At 47.2% G+C, this 22,025-nt stretch overlaps 1 long non-coding RNA gene across 2 annotated transcripts in view; it reads left to right on the plus strand.

Moving 5' to 3' along the window:
• The window catches only part of LOC149332360 (uncharacterized), a 55,309-nt gene extending 33,701 nt beyond the window's left edge, over window positions 1–21,608 (plus strand). For both annotated transcript variants that reach the window (XR_016284890.1, XR_016284889.1), the window contains one exon: window positions 20,123–21,608. This is a non-coding gene — a long non-coding RNA (uncharacterized LOC149332360). The remainder of the gene's footprint in view (window positions 1–20,122) is intronic.
• The last annotated feature ends 417 nt before the right edge of the window (window positions 21,609–22,025 follow it).

A 22,025-nucleotide genomic window follows, 5' to 3' on the forward strand; every position in this document is an offset into this window, starting at 1 on the left:
TCCCGTGACAAAAAGACGAGTTCAGATTCCTCTTCACTGCACCTTTAAAACTGCTAAGGTCCAGCGCCTCCCTCAGGGCGGTGGCCAATTGAACACGATGCACATCCCTCCAAGACGGGAGCCAATCAAAACAGCACAGCACTGCAGCAGGCCGAGTCGCTATAGTCGGATACAACTCAAGTCTGCCGTGAAGCTCCGCCCACATTCAGCCTCCGCGCGCAGAATTCCTCCACGACGAAAAAGTAGTCCGAAACGTTTCTTAATAAGGGAGTAATTACTCATTGACATCCACCCGAGCGCTGCCATACGGCTGCAAAAGGAAAGCCATGCAGCTTCCTCAGAAACTTCGCAGTTAAAGAAGAAGTCGTCCTGGTCGGAGGTTCGAACCCGGGACCACCGCTTCAGCGGAGCAGTCGCTCTACCAATTGAGCTAACCGGGACGGCAAGCTTATGGTAGGGCGAGAGCGAATTGATCAATAACTCGAAGCGGGAACTGTGTTGGTCAAATTCCCTAGATGTTCCCCTAAACGTTTGCGAAGGTGAAAGTCGTTCTAGTATCAGCGAATGCACGCCTCAAGATCGTCGCGTTCCTCTTAATAATCCTCCCCTTCGCTCCCAGGTCCTGAAAGAGGTCACGAAAGACAAGGAGGCCGCCATGACTTTCCTCGGAGTCTCTCCCGCGTCTCGCGTCGTCGCCAACAAGCTCATCGAAGAAGTCATCAAAATGGTGTACGCGCAAATCAGTCTCATTTGCAGGTAGCTGCCAGCAGGGGAGAACAGGGGGAAGTGTATAGGAAATGCAGTGAATGCATGCGTGCTGCACCGTGTTATTTTGTTTACGATGCCGTCTCTGTAGTCGCTTCCTGTTTTTTGCCTGTCACTGTAGCGGCGTGTACATAAACCCGACAGCGGCGGGTCGAGTCAGGGGTCGAGTTGAGCAAGGTCAGCCCAGCTCGACGACTGCGTGTTTACATGAACTCGATTTTAGCGAGTCGAGACAACTCCAACGACACCAAGCGTCAAACAGCGCAAGCGGGAGAGGGCAGGGGCAGCCTCCGAGATGGCGGCACGGAACCGCTGTCTCGGAAGCGCGTTGGCGCCTCATCACCACCACCATGTTGCCACGGTGGTGGTGATGATGATGATGTCTGGGGTTTTAGCAACGGACCTTTGAACATACGGTTCAACCGTTGTTCTGGAGGCCCATTCGTACGTGAACTATACAGGCAGATATTCATCGTCATCATCAGCCTGACTATGCCCACTACAGCGCAAATGACTCTCCCATGTCTCTACAATTAACCCGGTCCTTTGCCAGCTGCGGCCACTGTATCCCCGCAAACTTCTTAATCTCAATAAACAGATTCACAACAGCGCTACGGAACGAGGACAGAAGGAACACGAAAAACACAGGACGGGCGCTGTCCTGTGTTTTTCGTGTTCCTTCTGTCCTCGTTCCGTAGCGCTGTTGTGAATCTGTTTATTAAGCATGAACCAACTAGCCCACACCAGAATCCTCTTAATCTCGTCTGCCCCCCTAACTTTCTGGCTCCCCCTTCTACGCTTGCCTTCTCTTGGAATCCACTCCGTTACCCTTTAGGACCAATGGTTATCTTGAATTCGTATTACATGCCCTGCCCAAGCCCATTTCTTAATACTGAGTTCGACTATAGATGTCATTAACACGCGTTTGTTCCCTCACCCACTCTTCCCGTTTCAAGTCTCATGATGTTACACCTTTCATTTCTCTTACTATTGCTCGCTGCGTTTAACTCAAGCTGAACCCTTTTCGTTAGCCTCCACGTTTCTGTCCCGTAGGTGAGTACCGGTAGGATAAAGCTGTTGTATACTTATTTCTTGAGGGATATTGGTAAACTGCCACTCATGACATGAGGCAACCTGCCATATGCGCTCCACTACATTCTTGTTCTTCTAGTTATTTCCCTCTCATGATCCGGATAAGCGGCCACTACCTGCCCTAAGTAGGCCACTTCCAGCACCTCGCTACCAATTTTAAACTGTTGTTCCCTTGCGAGGCTGTTGAACATTAGATTGGTGCAGAGTCCCGCTTAATCGAAAGGCGCCTTCAGGAAGGGGGTGAGGAGTTACATTCAGGCTACAAGATTACAGGATTAGTTCTGCATCGCGCCTCCTAGGTTAGAGAGCCCAAGTCTCGCTTACAGAAGGCGCATGACGGGGCAGCCAGGTGAGAGTGACGTGTCTCTGCTCTTATCTGCAGAGGGGTCGACACCGTCATCATGGAGGCGTTCATAGCACACAGCGGCAGGATAGGATGCAACGTGTTCCCGATAGCCAGCGAAAGTATTGACGAATTGCAGAACACCACCCAGCCGACGCTGGTGAGTGGCTAATCGTTTCTCACAACGTAAGTCGAATTTTAGAATAATTCCACAAAAATTAGCTGAGGTTTAACTCTGGTTAATCCGGGCTAGTTGCGTCAGCAAGCAGCAACTGTTTTGTCCGAGGCGAACGCACGTATTTATTCCCCGTTTCCCTCCCGCTTTCTCTCTCCACATTCCGACACATGCGTCGAGAGCGTGCAACTAGGCGCGCGGCAGCGGCGGCGGCGCAGCGACGATCCTGCCGCCTGGTGGAGCGCGGCTGAAACGGTTGCTATGGCAACGGCGCTCCATCTGTTTGACCTCGCCACCGCCGGGAGCTACGCGACGGCTCGAAACCTGGCGCAGTATTGCTTACGCAATAAAAGCAAATTATAGACAGGGACTCCGGAACAGGGGGAGCACCCCACCCTTTTAACATTTCTCAGGAGGGGGCCGCGCCCCACAATCTCCGGCTCCTTGCACTCAGATCTGACTGATAAACATTTCAGTTTTAGGACGTTATTAATGCAAAGCTCGGCGCAGCTGAGCTAGTTGGCTTCGTAGCTAGTCGTAAAGCATTCAATTTGAGTAACCTAAACCAAACATGTCTCAAAAGGAGTCATCGACTGAGCGTGATTTGCAGAATTGAAACATTATGCGCAAGCTTTTTCAGTGCAGTCGGTAAACTTTACAAAGTTGCCATTTGAATTTAAAAATACAAAGACAGTTAATAAAATTCAATAAATATTTCAATCAGACCTGCAATAAATAAATAAATATAGCTGAACAAACTCAATATTCTGCCCTTCCACTCAAAAAAAGAAAGTTCCGGAGTCCCTGGTCGTAGATATCCTTTAGATTGGTTTCGTTCATGGAGGTAAACTTCCCAAAGCGACTCGAGCTAGTGGCCTCTAGAATTTCACTTCCATCGAAATTGACCACCGCGGCCGGGGTCGAACCCGCGTCTTTCGGGTCAGCAGCCGAGCATCATAACCAGTTAGCTACAGCGGCGGCAGATATCCTTTAGAAGTCCCATATCCAGGCCTAATTTTTCAAAAGCGGAATGTTTTCGTTACGTCCAAGCAATATTCTTTGGTGGACACTTTATGTGGTGGAGGTTTGACAAACCCCCTCCAGCGGTTTTTGTTTTCTGAAACGTAGTGCTCAAAGGGAAAACATCTTCTTGCACTGATACGGTTCCCATGCACATGGCTGAGGCAGAAAAGTGTTTCTGATGAAAATTTTGTTTACTATTTTGTTTGCCCTTTTAGGCAAACAATTTATTCGAATCATCTAGAGCTGCCTTCAGAAGACAGCTGACTGCGGTTCGTTTTACGAAGAGAAAGAATTACTTGCTAAACTAGTTAAAATGTTCGACAAGAACCGTGATGTCCATTCTCCCGCTCCCCCTTCCCCTTTCCTTAAACCTCTTTGTTGCTTTCTTTTTCTCCTCTCTTGGCTTCGCTTCTCTCTTCTACCCCTTTTCTTTCTTCTTCTTCTTCTCCTTCCTCGATTTCTATTCTTCATCCTTCGCTTCTCTTCCTTGACTTAGCCGCCGCGGTAGCTCAGCGGTTATGGTGCTCGGCTGCTGATCCGAGAGACGCGGGTTCGATCCCGGCCGCGGCGGTCGCATTTCGATGGAGGCGAAGTTCTAGAGGCTTGCGTACTGTGCGATGTCAATGCACGCAAAAGAACCACAGGTGGTCTGAATTTCCGCAGTGCTTCACTACGGCGCACCCCATAGCCTGAGTCGCTTTGTGACGAAAAACCCCATAAAACGAAACTAATCTTCCTTGACTTGTTCGCATTGGCTTACTGCTTGGTTTGCTGAAAGAGTGATAGGGGCGCATGTGCGGCACTCTACACAGCTATCGTCGTACTAAGCGGTCTAATACAGTCGAGCCCGGATATGTCAAACTCAGATATTTCGAATTATTCCCTACATCGAACACACTGATTGTGCCCTTGAATAGCCTATAGGAATGTCGCGCAGTATATCGAACTGCGATTCCGTCGCTCGTCCGACACATCGAGCGGCACACCGCGTCTGCAAGTAGTGGCGTTTCTCCTAACGGCGTTCCTCGATCACACTTCTCGCGCCGAGACTGCTCGGTTGAAAGGGCGCTTCCCTCGCTGCGTCTCTGTCATGCGGTGAAGCCAACCTAACTAAAGCTTAGTGGCATCTCTCGCATGGTGCGCTTCCCTCGCTTCGTTGACGAAGGCGTTGCGGAAACAAGCTGTACCTTAATTTTAATGAGCGATTCTTCTACTTATGGTGTAATGGCAACAGGATCAGACATCTAATGATAGACAGCGGCTAGTTCCAAAGCACCGCCCACAATGGACTCGTTGTGAAGCAGCTTAGGTAGGTGCTGCAGCCAGCATGTCGTTGCAAGAAGCGCATCACTAGCGTGGGTGCAATGTATGCTCTTACTTCTAGCTTTGCAAACAAGCTTATCCGTTGCCATTTTTATATATCACATTACAGATATATAGTTTCATATATCGAAACTATTTCACCATCCCCTTGGTGTTCGATATATCCGGGTTCGCCTGTATTACCTCACGCGTGTAGTTCCCGTCAGCGTCGACAGAGGTTTCGCTTTTCTGTGCGCAGAGAGAAGTGTCTCCTTCTCTCCGGTGTCGAATGGCGGTGGCGACCGTCTCCCTATTCGTAAAAAAAATGCTGTTAAAATGTCAGAGCTTCTGGTCACGGTCAAACGGCGTATTACAGCCGTCACGTAAGATTTTTCAGAATTACATTCCTCTGTGGTGTCGTAGGTTTCAGAGACTGTGACTGTTGGGTTCTTTCATACGTATTATCGTGAGCGAAAGCAAGAGGCATTGTATGCCTATGTTTCTTGTCATCACGAGTTTGTCCGCACGATTACCTCAGAGCGAATGGGTTTATGCGAAAAAGAAAGGTACCATCGGATAGAGCAACAAAAAATCTCATGCGGTAAATCGGGGGGTTGAGGTGGGTTAATTAGTTAAAAAGGCGCCAAATTTTAAAACGCCGGAAGTGTGGGCGGAGCCAACGCGTGGCGCCAAATTTGAAAACGAAGCGCGCCGCTAAGTTTGCAAACTCAGATGGGCAACTGATGGAACTTGATTAAGTAAGACAATTAATTGTGGTATCGATAGGGTATCTATCGATAAGTGATCCACTCCTGACACATCTAACATCTTCAGCCTCCCTCAGGCAGCGTACACGTGCTCTTATTCCCCCGTGTACCTACCCCATTCCCCTCAACCTATCACGGGTGGAGGAGGTCTCTCTGAGGCGGCTGCGTGTCGGAGTGGCCCTTACGCCTGCAGTTTTTAACCAGTGGCAAAGTGACAAGATTCCTGCGCCGCAAAAATGCCCTCACTGCGAAGCACCCGCTTCCGACACCAATGTCCACCACCTACTGTGGACACGTCCAGCAACTTCACTGGTGCGCGCTCGAGTTCTTCAAGAGGCAGGCCTCTCTGCCAACAATGACTCTACTTTGCACGTGTGGATAACGAAAAACATTTACGCCCGAAGCTTATGTGACTTTTTACACGCAACCGGGCTTCGTGCGTTTTTGTAACGTATTCTACCGCTCGTCACTAACACCACGTTTTATGCCGCGCGGCACACTCAGCGTCACAAATAAATAAGTGATCGATTTCTGGTTTGAGGGTCTCAACTTCCGGTCACGAGTTCTCAGTTGACCTGAAAAGTGTGGAAGTGTTAAGGGGGCATCTTGGTGTGACGTCATGCTTACGAATTTCTCCAATGCGGGTGGCGCAGTGATCTCTAACGTTTTTTGAATTTGTCTCTTTGGGGCCGTCTTCTGCCTAACGGTTGCAATGTCCTTTGAAGCGACGGAGCAAAGACGTGTACCGCTTGTTATGCGGACTCATCCTTACAACTGCGCTCTCTCCTCATTCCGCCGAGGGCAGCCGATAGCGGAGTACGCCACCCGGCGAATCCGGGCATTCGGCGACCGCTTCCGCATCCTATTTGCCTCGACGATGGGCGTGATGGTGTTCCTGCCAGAAACCAATGAGAAGGTCCTCAAGATACGCGACCGCTGCCTTCAGTCCTTCATGGTCGACATGCAGATGTTGTGCATGACCAAAGACGTCGTGGTGAAGAACACCATAGACGGCATGTCGGCGATCGCCGCCGAAAAATCGGGCCTCCACGTTTACGCCTACGAAAACGACCAGTCGCTCCGTGAAAAGGTAACCTAAAGGTTTGGTTTGGTTTATGGGGTTTAACGTCCCAAAGCGACTAAGGCTATGAGAGACGCCGTAGTGGAGGGCTCCGGAAATTTCGACCACCTGGGGTTCTTTAACGTGCACTGACATCGCACAGTACACGGGCCTCTAGAATTTCTCCTCCAAAGAAATTCCAGCCGCCGCGGCGGGGATCGAACCCGCGTCTTTTGGGTCAGCAGCCGAGCACCATAGCCACTGAGCCACCGCGGCGGCAGGTAACCTAAAGGTGGAAGCGCTGTGACAGGGACTCCTTTAAAGGGGCGGCTCACTAGCGATGTCGGAAGGTGGGTCGGAGAAGCCGTTTGTCTCAACTAGAATCGCTCATCAGTTCACGGCTGATGAGGGATCGCGCTTCGTATAATAGACCGACAAGCAGGGGCGGATCTAAGGGCAGGAATGAAGTAAAAAAATTGGCAATGGTTTAGCTGTGGTTAAACCTGGAGGATTGCGAAAGCAACGAGGAGAGAGAGAGAGGCGATGGAGAGCGCGCGGCAGCGGCGGCGGCCCTGGCACGCTAGCTATGCGCCGCTACTGCGCATGCGCAACTGGTGAGCGCGGCGGCGGCACCTCTGAGTCACTTGCGCAGCGACGGCGGCGGCGCGCCAGCTGTGCGCCGTGTGACGTCACTGCTCCTCGCGCATGCGCAGTATGGCCTTGCCTCTGCTCCGCGAAATGGCTCGGCGACTCGCGTAGTGTTGCTTTCGCAACAAAAGAGGTTGGAACACGTTCTCGTCGGGAGAGGATGCAGCGCGCCCTTATAAAAATGGTCTATAGACTTTCTATAGACTTTTTATAGACTCTATAGCCATCCTATAGACTTTTCCTTTTGTCTATAGACAGTCTATAGAAAATCTATGGACTAAAGTCTATAGCTGCTTCAATTTCCTTTTGTCTATAGACGGTCTATAGACTATCTATAGACTAAGGTCTATAGCCGCCTCAATTTCCTTTCGTCTATAGACTGTCTATAGACCCTCTATAGACTAAGGTCTATAGCTGCCTCATTTTCCTTTCGTCTATAGACTGTCTATAGACTCTCTATAGACTAAGGTCTATAGCTGCCTCAATTTCCCTTTGTCTATAGACTGTCTATAGACACTTTATAGACTAAAGTCTATAGCTGGCTCAAATTTCCTTTTGTCTATAGACTGTCTATAGACACTTTATAGACTAAAGTCTATAGCTGGCTCAATTTCCTTTTGTCTATAGACGGTCTATAGACTCGCTATAGACTGAAGTCTATAACTACCTCCATTTCCTTTCGTCTATAGACGGTGTATAGACTCGCTATAGCCTAAAGTCTATAGCCGCCTCAATTTCCTTTTGTCTATAGACTGTCTATAGACTAAAGTCTATAATTGCTTCAATTTCCTTTCGTCTATAGACGGTCTATAGACTCGCTATAGACTAAGGTCTATAGCTGCCTCAATTTCCTTTTGTCTATAGACTGTCTATAGACTAAAGTCTATAACTGCTTCAGTTTCCTTTCGTCTATAGACGGTCTATAGACTCGCTATAGACTAAGGTCTATAGCTGCCTCAATTTTCTTTTGTCTATAGACTCTCTATAGACTAAAGTCTATAACTGCTTCAATTTTCTTTCGTCTATAGACGGTCTATAGACTAAGGTCTATAGCTGCCACAATATCCTTTCGTCTATAGACGGTCTATAGACTCTCTATAGACCAAGGTCTATAGCTGCTTCAATTTCCTTTGTCTATAGACGGTCTATAGACTCTTTATAGACTACAGTCTACAACTACCTCAATTTCCTTTCGTCTATAGACTGTCCACTATAGATAGTCTACTGCCTATAGACCAGTCTATAACAATCGTAATTTTATGTAACAATGTTCGATACACTGACTTTCGACTAAGTCCAGAACAATGTCAATTCATTTTTGCACTGCATGTTGAGGGGACCTGCATCTAGTGACCGCAACTATGTCGGGAGTCGACCACCACCTTCGCTATTACGGGAATTAAAAAGTATTGCGTGAGGCCATTACAACACCCTCCTGTATATTGCTTTCAGGAGCATTGACAAGCTCCTTTTCGTTATACCGTCACATATATTGTCAATACAGTTAGATATTAATGCTAACAAGTAAGCCGAGGAAAGGCAGCCGTTCTTGAAGTAAGCCCGCAAACTGTACTACATCGAACGAATACGCTGTCCCTTAAAGGAATCGCTCTACACAATTCCATTCCATCTTTCGATCGTTACTGTCCAACGCGCTGAAATCAGAACCATTTCATCAAAGGTTCTACATTTCTCTTTTAAACGTACTGAAAATAAAGGGGGAAATACGGGTGTGAGAATTCAAGGAAGCGCCCATGCCTTAGAAACACTTTAGATTAATCTCAAAGAGCCTGGTCTTCTGTGCGATTAACATCTGCCATTTCTACCTTTGCAGTTTGTATTCACGTGAATAAGTGCTGCGACGCAACAATCACAAAGCCAGTATTTTTTCGTTCCTACCCTTGCACCTGTTGCTTCGGAGCCGATGACACGCTGATGTGGCGCATATCAGTTTTCTAAAGACGAACACATGCAAAAAAGACGTTATGCTATGCAACCTTATAATTATTATTTGAGAATTGTACAACATACTATTCGGTGGGAGATGCGGCGCGTATACCGACAAGAAGTTAGATTTCGGTTCTGTTTTCACGAAAACAATAAGATTTTTAGAGGGTAAGCGAAGAATTTAAGCTTATAAACCAATTGCCTTCTGTGGTCTTGGATATCAGATCAAGCTGCACACGGCAAGAGTGCGAGCGATAAAGATACGACCGTGAAATGGGTTTCTGTTTCACGTTTTACCCATTTTACCGCGAGACGGCGGAAAATCATTCGGGCTGCAAACAACCCTGTGCGTGGCTGCATCAATGACGTTGGTGTGTTTTTCGCGGATTACGTTTTCTTCAAAATCCAGCTTCATCGTCCGCTTACGGTAAGTCTACACGTTTATATTTTATTAACTTGGTCTCCTAAACCACTCTAAGCAGAGCTGTGTGTGCAGAACAGATTATGTGCGCAGTTACAAACGTCCTATCTTCGTTTCTAAGGCGGAAGCCATCGGGTTCTCGACTAATGCCGCTTATCTCTGTCCCGCTGTCTTTACTAACGCGCGGAAAGGCAGTCTGTGCGATGCCCTTGATGATAAGCCGCTCCTCGCGAGCTGTCTACTAGATTTTTCGTGTTTCAAGGTAGATGCGCGGCCAGAAATGTCGTTTAGCCTGTGAATGACGGCCGAAATGGAACTGTGTGTTAGTTAGCGCCGTGTGAGCTCAATTCACTTTGCACCTCCGAAAACGTGCTTACATACAGTCTCGTTCAGTGGTGGATTACATTTATTTTCTTATCTTTGTGTTATCGCCTCTCTGAACCATGGAGTGCTGTTCTTTTTGAGGTGTGCATTGCTTGCTACGTATGGACGCTCGCTCGGTGCGCGTCGTGGACGCCGACGTTTCAGCAAAGGTGTCTTGTAACGCTATAGACTGGAGCGCGAGACGTTTGTCAAAGTTGTATTCAAGCGGCGCTGGAGGAATGCTTATAGTGTGATGGGTGAATAAAATTCGTTGCCGGCGCGAATGGCCGTCGTGCTCAAACACCGCGAAGAACCCACGAGCGCCATCCCATCTCCCCTTCGTTGCACACGTATGGATTCGTCCGTGTCTGTCATCAGAGCCGTTGGCCGCCGCCGCTGGCTTGCGGGCACTTCATTTTGAAAGCTGGGTAAAGGTCGGCTCGACAAGAGGTGGCTTACATTTCGTTCCGAGTGGTTCGTTCATGAATCCCGCTCACGCGTGCACAGATTTCTAGAATACCATTTGCGCGAGAGGCAAAGTATGTGTTTCTGATTTCAGACTGCTACGTTACGAAAGCGCCGATGTGACTCGCCGCTTATTTGCGCCTAAAATTAAATTAAGCTCTCGTGTTATTATAGCTGCGCCTGTTGAAGGCGTTAATTGTTTCATTGAAATACTTCCTACTTTGAGCACGTTCAATGCTTTCGCTGATTTTTCTAGCAGCGTTGGGCTAGGCTGCCTCCATGCAAGAAACACACCTCTTTACTGCGCTGTTGGAGCTGCACTTGAAGGAAAAACTAAGTGAATTTCAAGCGGTATTTTATCGTGACAGTAATTTGCTGTCTCAACCTCGCGACTGCTTTTGAAACGGCGCAGCTGCAGCCTCTGTGTGCTGTATTAGTTTTCTGAATAATGAGCGCGGCATGGAAGCGCTGCAACCCGCTTGTTTCTAAGAGCGCGCGCACATGTACGAGTATGCTGTTCCATCTCTGTGCTTCAAGTTATAGGCGCAAATCTGTGGTGAACTGGTTGCTTCTGCCTGCTGGTTTTGTATGCTTGTGCTCGTTTGAGTATCGGCTTACGTATACACTCGGCCAAATCTTTAACTGGCTTTGGTGTTGGATCGCTAAATTCACCGGTGCCTGTTGGCTACACTGCTGGCATATTCATGTTGTAATTTGATGCGTGAGATGGCATTTCATAGTTTCTTTTTGTTAATATAATGTTTGAGTGGAGTACTTGCATGTTTAGATCAATGTTATCAAATATTCATCGTCTGCCGCTTCGAAGAGCCGAAACAAGCGGAATACGCAGCAATGGTTATGGTGGCGCATTTGCACTAATCTGGGTAAACGGCTTGTCCGCCATGAAAGGAGTGGTACTTTACCCATAGGATGAGGCCATATGGACAATATCCATTGCTGCGTAGGCCGCTTCTTTCAGCTGTTCGTAGTGGCAGACGAATGTTTCTGATAACGTTGATCTAAACACGCAAGTACTGCACTCAAACATTATATGAACAAAAAGGAACCACGAAATGACATTTCACTCGTTAAATTACAGCATGAATATGCCAGCAGTGTAGCCGAAAGGCACCTTTTTTACAAGGTGCATTTAGCGATGCAACACCCGAGCCAGTTAAAAATTTGGCCGGGTGTACCAGGCTTAATTCACGCAGGGTATTCTGAAGCGCTTCTTCTATAGCGGTGATAAGAATAAATGCTGCAATATTCTCCTTTTTGGATCCCTCTGTAAGATGCACTGAATCTGTATTTTATGGAGGTGGCATTCTTAACAGCTCCTTGCGAGTCAATGCAGATATGTGGCACAATTGTTCGAAGTCTTCTGTTACAAATAGTGTAAAAGGATTGCCATAAAGAGATCAGTATTGGCTCTAACATTATTGCCATACAGAAATCAATATCAGTACTGGATTCAGAGTAGAGTGCTCCAGGGATTAGGGGTCTTTGTTACAATGTTTTCTGACACTTATAATCTGTCGTGTATTTATTGAAATGATTGAGCCGGCGTGATAGCTCAGTGGCTATCATGTTCGTATGGTGACCTGAAAGATGCAGGTTCGATTCCGGCCTAGGCGGTCGCATTTTAATAGAGGCAACATGCTAAAGGCCTGTGTACTCTGCACAGGTGACCGAAATTATTCCCCAGCCTTTCACTTTAGCGTCTCGTAGCCTGTGTCGCCTTGGGTCATTGAACCCCATAAAACCAAACCAAAAGATCAAGATTGCCTTTCTAGAATGCATAGCCAGGATATGCCTTGCATTTATAAAGCACATGTGTAGAGATGGAATGGGAATTTTTTTTTCAGTTCCTCTTATATTATTTTTTTTCCTTTGTGCTGTACAGGTGAACATGCCTGGATGATTTACTGCAGACAACAGGCCACAAGAATGCTTCTGAGGAAACTAGCCGGACTGTTACTTTCAACTTTTATGTTACTGTGGTGCATTCTTATGGTGCATGTATTGCATATTCTCAGCCTGGATAGCTTGGAAATAAAGTAAATTTGTAAGTATATTGATTGTTTCATGTGTGAACTTTGTCTGGTGACCTTTTTCAACGGTTGTAGACTGTCTGTCTATAGGCAGTCTATAGATAATGGTCTACTAATAGTTTAGTAGACAGAGGTCTATAGACTGTCTATAGACAAAGGTCTATAGCACTGCCAGGCCACACACCTATGGAATGTCTATAGACAGTCTATAGACATATGTCTACTGGACCAGTAGACTTTTGTCTGTAGACTGTCTATAGAAAGTAATCTACAGGAAGTCGATGGCCATAAGTCTATAGGTCGTCTATAGTCCGTCTATAGACAAGTGTCTATAGACGGTCTATAGAGAGCTCTATAGGAAATGTATGACCATAAGTCTATAGATCGTCTATAGACTGTCTATAGACCTGTGTCTATAGACTACCTATAGACCTATAGACTTTCAGTAGACATTTGTCTATAGACTGTCTATAGACAAAAGTCTACTAAAAGTGTATGGCCATAAATCTATAGACTGTCTATAGACCAGTCTAAAGGATTTGTCTATAGACAGTCTATAGACTTCATAGACTAAAGTCTATAGACAGTCTATGGACTGTCTATAGAAATTTTCATAAGGGCGGGCTAGCGTCTGTAAGAAGTCAAAACTGGAAAAAAAAAAAAAACGGGGGAAGAGCGGGGAGGGAGAAGGTTTTGCTTTGCTTTCGTATTTCATATATTTCGTATTTTGCTTCCGTATTACATGCCCTGTTCAAGCTCATTCCTTTCTCTTGATTGAAAGCAGGGTTTCATACAATATCATGCAAATTGTTTGAGATATGTATAACGAATCCTGTATGAGGTATGAGCAGCTCGAGAAACGCTCGAGGCGGGATAAATTTTGCGCATGTTTCGCGTGATTCTTTATACACAGAGTCAATTCCCTGCGTAAAACGGGTATGACACTTGTTTTGCACCGTTACAAATCGACATACTCGGTGTGAAATCAAGTTTTGTTAACAATTTAAATATGCACTTCATGAATATCATGTAGGCAATCATATTCAATCTATATTTGTACTCCCACCCCTTATGTAATACCCCCAAAGTGGGGTCTTTAAGGAGATAAAGTGAAGTGAAATGACCCCTGACGTTCACTTAAGGTTCGTTATATCCCGTCGCAGGAAAATTTTACCTCGTAAAAACGAGATGTATAGAATACATGGTCGTCAATGGGAGCTTCTTAAAACAGCGCAAAGGACACGCACGCAGACGGAAGGAACACACACAGCGCTGACTTGCAACTACGGTTATTATTGAAATTTACATTTTTTTTTCTAGCTGCTGTACTTATCTGATTACTTCCGCTCTTTCCGTGCCCAATGCGTACACTGTAGTACTTTTCATTTCCGTTATGCATTATCGTTTACTTTAAACCTATCTATCACCTGCTTCTTTATTTATACTCTCTGGGGCTACGTTATTTTCCCGTGTTATACCTAGCCTGTTAATTGTTGCTTTGCTTGGTAATGATGTTCTTTATACGTGCTTTTTATACTGATACCCCCCCCCCCCCCCCCCAACCACTATGTAATGCCCTCGAAGGATGTCCTTTAGGGGTATGTTGAATAAATAAATAAATAAATACGCATGTTGAAATGCGCATGGCTTGATGCGCAAGAGGTCGCAAACTGATATAATGCGCAATGAAAAAATTCAGGGGGCACTTATGACTGTGTAAAGTGCGTAGAGGCGAAAGCGTTTCCGCACCACCTGTGTGGCACTGGTGACGTCACCACTGGATGACCTTACATATTATTAATGACTAATTACTAGGAAATGCCAAATCACTAATTAATAGCTAATTGCAGATTGATGACTATATAATAATTAACTGCTAATTAATGACGCTTAAGCTTCGCCTTTAGGAGTGGAACGCGACAGCGTGTTGTAGCGCTGCCAGGGAGTCCACGGAACGCCACCACCCGTTCGGCGCGATGCGTTGCCCTTTGAACGCATGCTTTTTTTTTTGAGGAAAGGAAATGACGCAGTAATTCTCTGTCATCTCGGTGGACACCTGAACCGCACCGTACAGGAAGGAAGTGGGAGTGAAAGAAGAAAGAGAAAGAGGGGCCGTAGTGAAGAAAGTGAAAATTGTATTTGAGGAAGGGAAATTGCGCAGTAACTGTCTCTGTCTCACATATCTCGATGGGCACCGGTCAACAGATTCCCAGGCCGCGTACCGCCACTACTTATAGGGCGTGGCGACGCCGGCAACACATCGTATTCTTGCCACAGTCACCTCTCTCGACCGAACGGTTACTCTCTCGTGGGTCCCTGGGCATGCCTCGATCCCCGGTAATGAGCGCGTTCATGCGCTGGCCCGAGAACTCTCCTCCCGGACCCCGGATGATCAGGCACCCAACCCTGCGAAAAAGGCTACATCGGTCCTGTATACATATCATCAAATTACAACATTCTACAAACTCAGCCGCATGACACTGCCACCACCCCACAGTACCTTGTCGCCCTCATCCAGCGCCACATGGCGACAATTACACACAGGCTGTTTTATTTTCCCCCACCGTCTCTCATGCTTTCACCCCACCTTTCATCCTGATTGTACCACCTGTGGCGTGCCCAGATCCACACTTTTCCACTACCTTTGGGAATGTCCTTCCCCAAAGGCAGTACCCCCCATCCCCAATCCCACTCATTCTTCCTGGGAGGCTGCTTTACGGACCGCTCAGCCCAGTGGCCAGAAATGGCTAGTGGATCGGGCTTTACGTGAAGCGCAAGCCCGTGGACTCCTGGACCAGTAGGGGACCACCCTGGAAGATTTTTTTGGTGTAATAAAGTTGTTTCCATCCATCCATCCGGTCAAAAGTGTCACACCTCTGCTGGTGGTGAAAATATTTTAATGAAATGGTTTAGGAGGTTGTAGCCGTGGTTGGAGCTCTCAGTCCGGAACCCCATTGGCGTAGGCTGCTGTCCGGGCTCTTTCGATGAGTTGCTTTTGACTCTTTCCGTCCGAGCTGGACAGAGCTGCCTCCCACCCCTCCTGCGTTGGCTGGTTATTAACAGTGATCGCCTGATTTCGTTGGCAGGCCCATACCATATGGTACAGGTCCGCCTTCTCCCCGCAGAATTTGCATTGTGAGTCAAATGACTCCGGGTCTATGGCGTGTAGTCTTCGTGGGTTGTTGTAAGTGTTGGTCTGTAGCTTTCGGAGGTGTTGTTCCTCCCCTTTATCTAGTGTCTTAGCCGGCGGAGGGTAGACCCGACGGGATAATCTTAAGTGCTGAAGTATGTCATTGTAAGTTAGTAGTGGGGTAGGAGGTTCCACGGCATCCGCACTGGGTGCCCGGGGGAGAAATGCTCGGGCTGAGGCATGTGCGCTCTCGTTCCCTGGGATGCCCTGGTGAGCTGGTACCCATATTAAGTGTTTGTGTGTGGGTTGGTAGCCACGGATGTAGCTATCTTGCAGGATTTTAGCTGCTAGCGGTGCGACCCTGCCCCTGAGGTAATTGCGATACGCTGTCTGTGAATCTGTGAGAATGTATATTGAGCTAGTGTGTGTTGCAGCTAGAGCAATCGCCACTTCTTCCGCAGCCAGTATGTCCTGGCTAGCCAGTACTAGTCCGTCGACTGTTGTATTTTGGTGCACTACCGCGACGGCCGTCATTCCCTGCTCGGGACCCGCAGCATCGACATAGAACACGCCCTCGCGCTCGCCGTAGTGTCTTTTCATGGCTTCGGCTCGTGCTTGTCGTCTTGACTGGTGAAAATCAGGGTGCATATTCCTGGGTAGTGGAGCTGCCTTGAGTTGTCCTCTCCATGAGGCTGGGATGTCGGTTTTGGTGTCTAGCTGTCGGGGGCAATTGATGTTTAAATCACTCAGGACTTGTCGGCCAGTTCGAGTTGTGGAGAGCCGTACCACCTGCGCCGTAAGGTGTGCCTCTATCAGCTCATCGATCGTGTTGTGCACACCCAGTCGCAAGAGCCTGTCCGTCGATGTCGCAAGAGGGAGTCCCAGGGCCTTCTTGTAGGCAGTTCTGATTATGATGTCGAGGTTTTTTATGTCACGCTTCTTAAGGCGGAGGTAGGGCGCTACGTAGACGACGCGGCTTACAACGAAAGCCTGCACCAGTCGCGGAGTATCGTCTTCTCGCATCCCTGATTTGCGCGTCGTTATCCTGGCGATCATCCTGGCGACTTGCTCGCTCACGAGCCGTAGTTTCTGGAGGGCAAGAAGGTTGTTGCCGTCGCTATTTATGTACAGACCCAGTATCTTCAGGGTCTGAACTTCCTTGATGGGTGAGTTGTCTACGCGGATATTGATGGTGTCTTGATTCTTGCGTTGACGCACACCTCTGCTGACAAGCTTCTGCTGACTGCCTTCTGTCGGCAACGATGAGGCATTAAAGGCTTTCGCCTTAAAAAAGGAAAATGCTAATTGCGCATCGCGGGCTTTGCCATATGCGCCCGTTCTTTTCCTGATAAAGCAAGAGAAGTGGGGCTGACGCAAAGGTCACCCAAAGCTAAGCAATTTTGAGCTTAAATTATTTCCCTCGTGGTCAGACGTCTGCGTTGGTATCTTTTGGAGCTGTTTTAAGAAGCACGGACAGACAATCTTCAAGCCCACACATCTACCCTTGTAAGTCAACGGAAGCTCCCAAGGCTAATCGCTATTCATACTTCATATCTCTTACTTCGCCATACACAAAATTACGAGGTTCGACATGACTGAACCGATACTGCTTATTTTTAAGCATGAAATGCTTTTAGCTCCCGTTGTCGGCAGTGTGGTGACGTCACGCCGAGACCGAGAGCCATCATCCGGGCACTGAAATCCACTCATCCGGGCACTGAATTCCAGTCATCCGGGCACTGAAATCTACTCATCCGGGCACTGAATTCCAGTCATCCGGGCACTGAATTCCACTCATCCGGGCTCTGAAACGAGAACATCCGGGCACCGTACGAGACTTAACGAGATTTAACGAGACTCTCTAAGCCCTCCTACGCGACCGGCATGCAAGCGCCGGTTGGTCTCCAAATGAGACAAAAAATAACTGCTGCCAGTGCCTTCTCAATGTTTATCAAGATATCAGTGGAGCTGTGGGTTTGATAATGCACGGAATTATAAATTCCGATTTCTAATAACGCGTGCAAAAAGCACATAAATGCCACGTTACACTTCGTTGTCATACGTGATCCGGGGGAATTCTTTCCGAACAACCCTGCTCCTTTAAGACAAGCAGAAATTAGCTGCACAGCTAGCTTTTTATCTCTCCCAATAAAATAAGTTTTTAAGGAAGTTCTAGCAACGACCTGTTTTGCCACGCGATACGATGCGTCGGAAGCCGTTGCAATTGGTCCTGAAATACAGCTCTTATTCAGCTCAGACACTTCTCTTTTGTTGTGATATTACATCACATTCAAAGGGACTGCAGCCGTGAAGAGGACAAAAATATGGCCTGTACAACTTGTGCTAAATGTTTATTGGTTTATTGGGGTTTAACGTCCCAAAGCAACTCAGGCTATGAGGGACGCCGTAGTGAAGGGCTCCGGAAATTTCGACCATCTGGGGTTCTTTAACGTGCACTGACATCGCACAGCACACGGGCCTCTAGAATTTCGCCTCCATCGAAATTCAGCCGCCGCGGCCGGGATCGAACCCGCGTCTTTCGGGTCAGCAGCCGAGCGCCGTAACCACTGAGCCACCGCGGCGGGGCGTGTGCTAAATGTGAAGAGGCAAGTAAGAGTGGAAGCAGGACGTAAATTATTTTTTTATTTGTGGTAAAATTCGTATTAAAATTTGTTTTCATACGCATACAGTTATATGCAGTTAGTTTGATTACCCTAATTAGAGTTCGAGTTATTAGCAATTTTGGCATTTTAATTCGGCCCTTCGCTACAAGCCATTGCCCAATAAATATTTATAAGTTAATTTAAATATATACACAGCTGAATCACTCAAGGGACCCTTTGCGCGGCGATGCTCAGGCCTCAGTGAAAAATGCATTGGTAAAAAATGAGACAATGTTTGCAGCTTTCGTCTACAGTGCGATTCTCTCCCACCTTCCTCCCTTCCCTTACGGCGCGGTTCGGGTGTCCACCGAGATATGTGAGACAGTTACTGCGCCATTTCCTTCCCTCAACAACCAATCTTTAAAACACGGCGTACAAATATATGCAGAATTGGTCTTTCTCTACTTTACACTCAAATATCCCTGGGAGTCCTCATACCACTCCTTATGCAGTGGCGCAGCGGTTACGCAATGCGCCACCGCCCTGCGATGGCAGTTGCTCCCAGCGGTGGAATTTGTACAGTCCAGTTTGCTCTCGAATATGACGTACAAAACGAGTTGGCTAGTAATGATTAGTAAATCAACTAATTAAATTTAATCCATAATGCAAAAGCCAGTAAATATAGCATCGCCGTGCAGCTGTATATACTGTTCTTTGGGCAACTGCAATAAGCTTCGTATATATCTATTCTATAGAATAGATATATACGAAGCTTATTGCAGTTGCCCAAAGAAAACCAAGGAAAAAGCCCTCAAGGAAGAGACTATTTTTGAAACCACGAACACAGATGAAACGGCATTATGTCTGTGCGTACGTATTGAGGCGCTGGAAATCGAGTCGCGTGAAAACGCTTGTAGTTTTGGTTGCGCGAAACAAGTTTTCACATGTTAAAATGGCAGCGATCAGAGAGCGGTTTCGAAATTATTTCGACCGCGTGAAGTGGAACGTCATTTCGAAGCTTCCCGCTTCGTTTTTCTGCCACGCGACTCCATAAAGATCCATTTTTTTCTTCCTAATTTGGGATCGTTTTGAGCCTGCATATTTTGCAGAGCTGTAGTATGAAGTATCTTTGGCACGGAGAAGTATCTTTGGCACTAACATTTCCTCTTAAGTGCACTTCGCTACAATGTTTCAGTATCCATCCAGACGCCGTCAGGTCCCTGAAGTCCTAGAGAGAAAGCGCTTTTAGGACTAATGGCGGAAAGGCAGGTAAGGTGGTTAAAGGCCTGAAAGTTATGTTACACTAATTGAAGTGAGGTTGCATTTCTATGAAGGAATTGTTAGGGTGAATGAAAAATTATCTCAAGAACGATGGCTCCGCGCAAGCGCACACACACACACACAAACACACGCACACACACACTAACACACGCACACACACACACTAACACACATACACACACACTAGCACACACACACGCACGTGCACACACACACTAACACGCACACACACACACACGCACGCACGCACACGTCGCCTCACGCCTCACTTTATCTTAAATCAAAATTAACAGACTAGGCTTAAGAGACCGTTAAGAGACCGGAAGAAGGCAGAGTGGGTCAGAGATCAAGCACAGCTTAATGACATCCTATAGTCGAAATCAAGAGGAAGAAATGGGCTTGGGCAGGGCGCATGCAATGCGAAGGCAAGATAACCGCTTGTCCTTAAAAGAATCGGAGTGGATTACAAGAGAAGGCAAGCGTGGCAGGAGCGCGGTGCCAAGTTAGATGGATGGATGTGATTAAGAATGTGGGGCGCAGCTAGCGATATGCCTTAGTCCTGCGGTGCGCGTAGTCGGGCTGATGGCGATGATGAGGCTTGACCTGAACTTGCCTCTCCTGAGGTGCCATACGCCTTGACCCATAACGTGATGTAACGATATTTTCGCCCGTTTCCTTGCCTGCAGATGAACAAGTACATGGAACAAGCCTCGGACGGCTGGGCACTATACAACGTGGAGCTCGACGTGTACTGGGACTGCCAGAATCCAAAAAAACCCTACAGCCGTGTCAAGATTGCCTACGGCTTGGCCAAGTCACGGCTCGGCGGTGAATATAGGAGGGCTGGACACGTACGAGCATAAAATAATCGACTGCTGCTATCGCAACTGTCCCACCGTTCTTTTGCACACAAAGAAGACGCAGGAAATAATGAAGCGCACTGGAAAACTTCCTATCCAGGCTACGGAACGATGAAATCGTAAACCTATCACAAACGGATCAATTAGCACTGCTCCAATTGGTCGATATGTCCACCAGTCCGCGCCGACCAATAGGAGCGGGATTGTTTGACAGCTTTGTTACTGTTTTGAGATTGTAATCACGTAAATGAATTAATTTTCGTGACGATCAAGTTTTCGCATATCTCACGAATTGAGAACAACTTGCGAGAAACTGGACAGAAATTACAATGTCGACTTACCATTATTTGGGGGAAAAAAAAAACAACCTCGGAGAAAACAATTGTTTCTGTCTTCAGTATATGTTTAATACAAATGGATGTTGCCAACTGAAATTCACGTTTACTCCCCGCCCACTCACTTTATCGACGTCCGCGCTATTTCGACGGTTTTTCGACATTTTTTTTCTCTAATCATCATATCGATAATTTTTTTATTTGCGCAGATCCTCACATCATTCTCTTTCGATTACATCCACTCTTTTGATTCTACCTCTTCTGAGAACGTCACAACTGCTGCGGACAGGTTTTGGTGACACGTCTGCACCACCAACACAGCCTAGAAAAGCCTTCACATTAGTAAGGTCTACAATTCTGATACCGGCTTCGTCTAATAAATTCAAACGTTAAAAAGTTACTTTGTTTAATGTTGTGGCTAGCTAACGGAGTAAACGACGCCGCGGACGGTGGCACTGTGTTAGCAACTGCTGTTTTCTTAAGCTGTAACCTGCTACAGCGTTGCTAACTCGCCCAAACTGCGACGTATACAACGCCATGAGTATTAAGGTGAAAGCCTTTAATGCCTCATCGTTGTCGACAGACGTCAGAGTGCGGGGATTCTAGGTAATGAGGCCACCCACGGATGCCAATAAAGACTGCAATAAAAAATAGTAGTCGTCCGCTCCGACAGGGGGTGTAAGGCGTCCGTGGGTGACCACATTACATACCTTATTACTGCTAACAGAACCTTGGATACAACCGAACTCATCGAAGCAGAGAGGGAGGCGTGCTAAAGGAGCAGTCAAAGTCGGCACTCAAAGTGTGTAGTTGCAATGTGTAGTCAAAGTGTGTAGTCAAAGCACTAGTACAGCACAGTCTCGCAGTCAATGCCAAACAGTGCGCCAGGAAAGGCTTTCGTCTTGCAGCACTTGAGAGCCAAAGCGCCCCCTGAATTTTTTGGCTGCCATATGGCTCGTTCCAGGGAGTCCGGAACAGGGTGGGGGCCGTTAGGTGGGGGGGGGGGGAGGGGAAAGGGCGGGGGGTGCGCGTCCCTCCTCACTCCAGATTTCTCCAGAGGGGGCAGTGCTCCCTCCCAGTCTCCAAATGCTTGCACTCAGATTTCAGATTTCTGGCAAACTCTTCCATTCAGCACGTTATTACTGTACGAATAAGTACGAATTAATGTATACAGAATAGTGTGGTTGAGCTAGTTGGCCTAGCCAGTCTTGGAATCTCTCGTTTCAGTAACCTAGACCAATCAATGACCAAGAGAAGTCATTGATTGACTGACCCTTGTTCATGAGCATGATTACCAGAATTGAAACGTGCTACGCGATAACCTTTTTAATGCAGTCGAGCACTTTTAGCGTATCCACGTTTATAAAGCTGCCCATGTCAATATGTCTTATATA

The sequence above is a fragment of the Amblyomma mixtum genome, chromosome 8 (assembly GCF_055824585.1).
Source record: "Amblyomma mixtum isolate Tamu chromosome 8, ASM5582458v1, whole genome shotgun sequence".
In the NCBI taxonomy this organism is placed as follows: domain Eukaryota; kingdom Metazoa; phylum Arthropoda; class Arachnida; order Ixodida; family Ixodidae; genus Amblyomma; species Amblyomma mixtum.